General features: G+C 44.4%; 1 long non-coding RNA gene across 1 annotated transcript in view; it reads left to right on the forward strand.

Moving 5' to 3' along the window:
- Window positions 1-7,494, forward strand: part of LOC134935551 (uncharacterized) — a 30,961-nt gene extending 23,467 nt beyond the window's left edge. The window contains exons 2-3 of the long non-coding RNA XR_010180241.1: window positions 1,304-1,466; window positions 7,383-7,494. This is a non-coding gene — a long non-coding RNA (uncharacterized LOC134935551). The remainder of the gene's footprint in view (window positions 1-1,303; window positions 1,467-7,382) is intronic.
- The last annotated feature ends 371 nt before the right edge of the window (window positions 7,495-7,865 follow it).

The raw sequence follows: 7,865 nt of genomic DNA on the forward strand, positions 1-7,865 counted from the left end.
ACCTACAACTCTCTCCGATCATCAAAGCTTCTGTAGATATTGTATAGATATTTTTCTGTTTAGTGATTAGATAGTGGCAGTTATTGGTGACTGCCAAAGGGTGGACTGTCAAAGTCGAAAAATATTGCAGTACACACATCACGTACAAACTACACACAGATGGCCTCCCTGCGTGCACTTGTTCTGTCGTGCGTGTGCATATCCGCAATTTGCGTATGGTCGCTCCCGCGGTCCTGCGCATTAGCGCGCGGTATGAGTATTTACAGTAGAGTTTGTGAACGCATGGAAGGCTATCAAAACACATTACATATTTAATCCAAATAGTGCACAATGTACACATATTATCCCTGCACCACATCAGAAAGTAACAACAGTTTAAATGGTAACAGAACAAAGGGATTCACCTTTACAGAATAGGAGGGGACAGAACAAGGTCATAAGGTGGTGTTTGGTATCCAGGTGAAGGGTATTTTAACGGTAACATTCCGGTGTTGGTTTGAGAAAGATTGCATGTTCCTGCGGATAGTTATGTGCAGGAGCAGAATATAGATATAAACTGTATTTACTGTACATTATGTATGCGGCGGGAATCCAGAGGAGACCACCCACAAGAGCAGTTGGGAAAGACATCTCCTACCTATTCAAACCGACCTATGACCTCTCCTGTACTGTAAATGTGCATTCCTGTGTCCAATGGACAAAGAGATTACAGTATCTATTGTATTGCTTTTTGGAAGAATTGTATAAAGAGAGCTGCTGCAGGCCTGGTCTGACACAAGACTCACAAAGTTATCTATCAGATGACCGAGGACCGGGCCGGGAAGCGCAAGCGAATCTACTCACGTAGGTACCATTGAATGTAGCAATTTACTCTGTTATATTATATTGTATTGTTTGTATTGTAACCCCCCTTAATAATACCCTGTGGTGTCGGAACCCAGTGGTTTAATTACAATCTGGTGTCGTGTCTTCATTGCCCTGCTAAGGTTTTAAGTGTATTATCGTTGCATTGCATTGCTGTAAAAGGTTTAAAGTGTATCTCTGGGTGTGTACGCGCTGTGAGTACTTTGTACCATCAGCACGGCGTTTGTACGCTAAGTCCGTACACAGCACGGGACTTTGTACGCTAATAGAGTACAAAGTAAGTAGAGTGTGTATTAAGTACAGCGGCCACAGCGGCTCCATGGTAAAGTGTATTTAAGGTGTGTTTAAGGTACTGTATAGCTTTCTTTCCTAAGGATATTTCAGCATTATCAGTACGCTGTACCACTTCTAATATTGTGTGTTTTTGTCACACTCACAGGTAACAAAGAAATCTATTGTCCCTTGATTCATATCAGTGCCTTACTAATAACGCAAAAAATTTATGCGGTTCAGCAGCATCTAGATGCGTTCATCCTTAGCACCAGCCAGGAAGAGCCAGTGTTTGGCAGGAAGGAATCGCTGGGGTCTCGGTGAGAGACGAGGTAAATATAGGGGGGGGGGAGAGGGGAGAAGGGAGCCAATGCGAGGAGAGATGAGAGGAAAGGGGAGGGCCCCTGTCATCCAGCCAGACTGCATCATGCTTCCCTTCTGTGCCACTCCTATAGTATGAGCGGCATACAGTCCAATAGTATGAGCGGCATACACTCCTATAGTATGAGCGGCATGAGTTTGACTCACTGTAGTGCCAGAGGCTGCGGAGGTAGGCTCCTTCATTGCGGCGTGCACTGGTGCACTTCATTGCGGCTGCTAGTTTTAACAAAGGTTTTGTGATTTGTCAGGGCCGAATTTCTACAGGCCCCTGGGGACCCTCCAGGCCTTAGGCGGGGGCCTAGGTTGCCTAGCTGCAAATCTGCCACTGGCCCTATCGGAGATATTCAACATGGACCGCTATTGAGACTGAAATTTCGATTGTCTCAAAACTGCTACTGCTAAAAACAGTATTGTAACAGCTTTATAAATATAAATAATATAAATACTTGTAAATAATATTGTCCTTCATTAAGAAAGAATGTGCAGATAACCAAGACTGAGAAGTGCTTGTGTCCAGCAGCCACAAGATAGTGAGTGTGTCCTTTAACTCAAACTGTCTTTGAGGGAGGATGCTGGTTGTCTCTGTTAATAATTTGAGAGGGAGATTAATCATATCTTGGAGAGAGATAAAGGGCGGGATGTACTAACCTCTCCCGCAGTGTTAACTGGCTGTCTCCGCGGCCATGTGTCTCTTCCTCGTCCCGGCGCTGCTATTCGCTTCTCCCCCTCACCGCCACAGCCACCTGTCTCCTCCCCATCCCACCGCTGCTATTCACTTCTCCCCCTCACTGCCAAGGCCACTCAGGATGCGCCGGTGAATACCAAGGCTCAGCGCGGCATCCACAATGCTGAGCCATGAGTGGCCGCGGTGGTGAGGGGGAGAACCAAATAGCAGCGCCAGGACGGAGAGGAGACAGGTGGCCGCGGCGGTGAGAGGGAGAAGAAAATAGCAGCGCCGGGACGGGGAGGAGACAGGTGGCCATGGAGAAAGCCAGTTAACACTGCAAGAGAGGTTAATACATCACACCCAAAGTACCAAACCAATCAGCTTCTCCTTGTCATTTTACAGGCGGTGCTAGAAAAGTGACAGTTATAAGCTGACTGGTTACTATGAGCAGCTTCTCCATTACTCCTCCTTCTCTATGACCCTCCATACATACTACTACCACTCTTCAGTACCTCCCTGACCCCTCCACTCTCACCACTACCACTCTGCAGTAGCCTACCTCTCAGACCTCTCCATACCCAGTACTACCACTTTGCCCTACCTCTCTGACCCATCCATTCCCACTACTACCACTCTGCAGTACCTCTCAGACTGCTCCATACCCAGCACTACCACTCTGTAGTAACTCTCTGACTCCGCCATACTTATTTCTACCACTCTGCAGTAGCCTACCTCTCAGAACCCTCCATACCCACTACTACCACTTTTCCCTACCTCTCTGACTGCTCCCTACCCATCACTATCACTCTGCAATACCTTCTGACCCCTACATACCCACCACTACAACTCTTCAGTACCTCTCTGATACTTGCATACCCGCTGCTACCACTGTTCACAACCACTTTAACCCCTCCATATCCACTACTACCACTCTGAACTACCTCTCTGACCCCTCCATACCCACCACTACCACTCTGCAGTACCTCCCTGACCGCTCCATACCCATCACTACCACTCTGTAGTACTTTCCTGACCCCTCCATACTCATCACTACCACTCTGCAGTACCTTTCTGTCCTATCAAACCAACTACCACTCTACATATCCACCACTACTACTTTTTAGTGTCTCTCTCACCCCTAAATCCTCAACACTACCACTCTGCACTACTTCCCTGACTCTTCTGTACCCACCACTATCTGTGTGTACTACACCTTGCCTATATCTAAAAATATATTGCTGCATTATAGGACGGAGTAACCAGCAGCTGATTTACAGCAAGTTATCTTTGCAAGAGCTTACTAAAAGATATGGTGATCTTGACACAGCACATGAGTATATTCATAGCTATTAAAACACTAACCTGTAACTATAATGGGAGAACATTTATTTAAGGTAACCAATCTGTAGTAATTAGTCTTGCTCTCCAGCTGATGCAGTCTCATCACCATTATGTATATAAATGTATATACAGGTTGAGTATCCCTTATCCAAAATGCTTGGGACCAGAGGTATTTTGGATATCGGATTTTTCCGTATTTTGGAATAATTGAATACCATAATGAGATATCATGGTGATGGGACCTAAATCTAAGCACAGAATGCATTTATGTTTCATATACACCTTATACACACAGCCTGAAGGTCATTTTAGACAATATTTTTTGTAACTTTGTGCATTAAACAAAGTGTGTGTACATTCACACAATTCATTTATGTTTCATATACACCTTATACACACTGCCTGAAGGTCATTTAATACAATAACTTTAATAACTTTGTGTATTAAACAAAGTTTGTGTACATTGAGCCATCAAAAAACAAAGTTTTCACTATCTCACTCTCAGTCAAAAAAGTCCGTATTTCGGAATATTCCATATTTCGGAATATTTGGATATGGGATACTCAACCTGTAATTACTATTTCCATTTCCTTAGCATATAGTGTCTTGCCCAGCTCCTGCTATTTTGTCTATTATTTTCTGTAGACTCTTTGTTGATCTATCTATTTTTTTTACTTGTAGATTTAAACCACCACTGTGCTTTTAGCAGTACGTCTAATAATATACCCCTTGTCTATATCTCAGTTCATAGTCTCTAGTCTCTTAGGGGTTAAATCAGAGTTATGTTAACTGTATCAAGCTTTCCCATAGGTGCGTGCAGTGGTGCTTTTAAACATTAATGCAGCACTTTCCTTCTTATAACAGCTGCCTGCATAGGATTTTCGTCATAACTCATATAATGCAGAAAATAATATACTCCTTTGTCTAAATCTCAGTTCATAGTCTCTAGTCTCTTAGGGGTTAAATCAGAGTTATGACTTGAATGATGCTATATCTTTTACCATCTCTTGAGTATTAATATATTTTCCTTTATCAAAGCTAATGTCAGACAGTGAGCATAAAATGTCATTATATTAAATAGTGCTCAAAGCGTGGCCCACATAATATTACTTCTTACCGATATAGGTATATATAGCATTGGCCAGTCACTGGGCTTCAAATACAATATGCCCACTATAGTCCCAGTTAATTCCACTATAAGCTTATCAATAGCTGCCACAGATCTCTGTCATATGCTGCCTCATACTAATCAAAGCATAGTGTCTAATGCAGTCTGATGCTGAGTTTGGTGTAGGTATTTAGTTGTTTTCACTTACACCTTCCATGCTGCTCAGCGGCGTCTGTATGGTGCTCCCCCGACTCCTCCCTGAATGCTCTGATAGGCTTAATGGAACCGATCTGCCCCCGCTGCAGGCGGTACTCTGGTCTGCAACACCCCGTCTGGGCTTGACAGGAGGTGACCTCACTTCAGCCCCCTTTGGTTGCTATGGAGCTATTTACGCTTCCCTCGGCCACCTTCAGCACTGGACACCCAGAGCAACTCCTGCCACCTCTTGCTGCCACCTCCAGTAGGCTCCCGTCAGTGGCACCTCCATGCTCCTTTCACCAGCGCTTCTCGCTCCGCCTCCGCCTCTTGTTACAGGTAAGCCCAGACAAGGTAGTGCTACCCAGCACCAGTGGCACCGCTGTATGTCTACAGCATACAGCTCTTCAGCGGCGTGCTGGAGAACTGAGCGCACACCTCCGCCTCTGCCCCCGCCACAAGTAAGCCCGGTGTGGGTACAAGCCCCGTCTTCAGGGACAAACAATACACTAATACATTGACACATACAGAACATATATACCCAGCTAAACAGGTTATCATTAACAGGATTCCTCTCACCTGTCCGGCGTCGCTGCCGCCACCGCGTCCATCCGCGAGATCCACGGGTCGCAGGGCGCCGACGTCAGCAGACAGCGCCGGGCAGGGAGCCGATCCCGGAAATCACTTCAACGTTGCTAGGCAACTAAAACAAACAAACAAAACACATACAGATTATGATTCCTTCTGAACAGGTGCTTTTATGTAGTGCCGATGTTACCAGCCTCTATACCTGCATCCCACATGATGCGGGTGTGGAGGCAGTACGGGTGTTAATTACTAACAACCCGTTATACCAGGGCCCATCTATCGAGGTGTTTTTACAACTTCTAACTCTAGTCTTGACCCGTAATTATTTTACTTTTAATGGTCGTATTTATTTACAACTGGCAGGCTGTGCGATGGGGTCCCCAGTGGCCCCATCGTACGCGAATGCCTATATGTATCATGTGGAAACTCAATTATTCAACAGTCCACAAGGGTCATCTATGTGCTTCTATAAGAGGTACATAGATGACCTCTTAATTTTTTGGAACGGCTCAGCTGTGTCATTATCAAAGCTTTTAGACGACCATAATGCTTCCAATAGCGCTGTGAAATTCACTTATCAGATTTCATCTCAAGAAATACATTTCTTAGATGTGGCCATCTCTTTGGTTGATGGTGTTCTACAGACTAATTTATATGTCAAGCCCACCGACCGCAATTCGGTGTTACATCATGAGAGTTTTCATCCTCTGTCCACACGTAAGGGTCTGCCATATTCTCAGCTTTTGCGAGCTAGGCGAATCATTTCTGATCCTTTGCAAACTGCAACTACAATGGATCAAATGGTAACTAAATTTGAGGAGCGGGGATATCCTCGTACAGAGCTCCTAGCCAGTAAGTCCAAAGCCCTGGCACACACCAGGGAATCCTTACTGAATAGTACCACTTCATCTCATGCATTGACTAAGGATATCCCTAGAATCCCGTGGGTTAATAAATTTACCACTGCCACAACTTCGTTGGTCAGGAAGGCTAAACAACTTTGGCCAATGATTAATACAGATAAAACCTTACCAGCGTTGACAGGCACAAAATTACTCCCCAGTTATACCAGGGGTAAAAGCATTGCAGATACCATAGTCAAGTTGGACGTTTTTCCTTTAACCAAATCGGTTCAATCACATTTTTTGCGGCCTAAACTTGGGTGTTACCGTTGCTTGGGCTGCTCCACTTGTAACACACTTTTGACGGGCTCCAATTTTTGCCATCCCCTTACGGGGAAGAGGTACACTATTCGTCACAGAGTAACATGTACTTCTACCCATGTAATCTACATGTTAAAATGTCCCTGTGGATTAGCTAACATTGGGAAAACACAGAGGCAATTCCGGGAACGTATGGCATTGCATCGCAGTGCCATTAAATTGGCCATCGAGAAAGGCACTAGTGAGCAACCGGTTGCCCGACATTGTGTACAAGCCAGACATACGGTAGCCAGCATGCGGGCCATCATCATAGATCAAGTGCCATTGTCACATCGGGGAGGAGACCGGAACAAAATCCTACTGCAACGTGAAAGCAGGTGGATATTTGTTCTTAATACCTTGTCTCCACGAGGTTTGAATGAGACTATGGGTCTGCAGTGCTTTTTATGATTGCTAGTTGAGGTACCTATCACCCCTACAAGTCCGTATTATCCGACTAATGCTGTGCTTAACACTACCACATGTACATATTTTTTTCTCTATTTTTCTTTCTTTTTTGTCTGTAATTAGCACATTGTATAATTATGTTAGACTGATATATTAGGGATAGCGTATAATCTGTCTGTCAGGTTCCATCAAAGGAGTAACATAATATAGGTATTCACTGGACCCGGGCTGTTTTGGTCAGTGGATTAATGTTTTTAACTTCATTTTGTAATTGTTGTATGTATCCTTGTGCTCACCAGCACATTCGATTTTGTGTGCTATAATATCTGTATGTGTTTTGTTTGTTTGTTTGTTTTAGTTGCCTAGCAACGTTGAAGTGATTTCCGGGATCGGCTCCCTGCCCGGCGCTGTCTGCTGACGTCAGCGCCCTGCGACCCGTGGATCTCGCGGATGGACGCGGTGGCGGCAGCGACGCCGGACAGGTGAGAGGAATCCTGTTAATGATAACCTGTTTAGCTGGGTATATATGTTCTGTATGTGTCAATGTATTAGTGTATTGTTTGTACCTGAAGACGGGGCTTGTTCCCCGAAACGCCGTAGGACTGGAATAAAATTTTCTACACAGCATAATTTCGACTGCAGAGTGCCGCTGATTTCCTCTTTACTACATTGGATCTGCCAAAGGTTCACAGAGGGCACCGCAGCAAGTATTCCTACAGTCCCCACTCTGAGTGCCGATCCTAAAACCGCTATCTATATATATATATATATATATATATATATATATATATATATCTTTATACATTAATTATATTAATAAATAATTCCATATTTGTATTTA

Source organism: Pseudophryne corroboree, chromosome 6 (genome assembly GCF_028390025.1).
Source record: "Pseudophryne corroboree isolate aPseCor3 chromosome 6, aPseCor3.hap2, whole genome shotgun sequence".
Taxonomy (NCBI): domain Eukaryota; kingdom Metazoa; phylum Chordata; class Amphibia; order Anura; family Myobatrachidae; genus Pseudophryne; species Pseudophryne corroboree.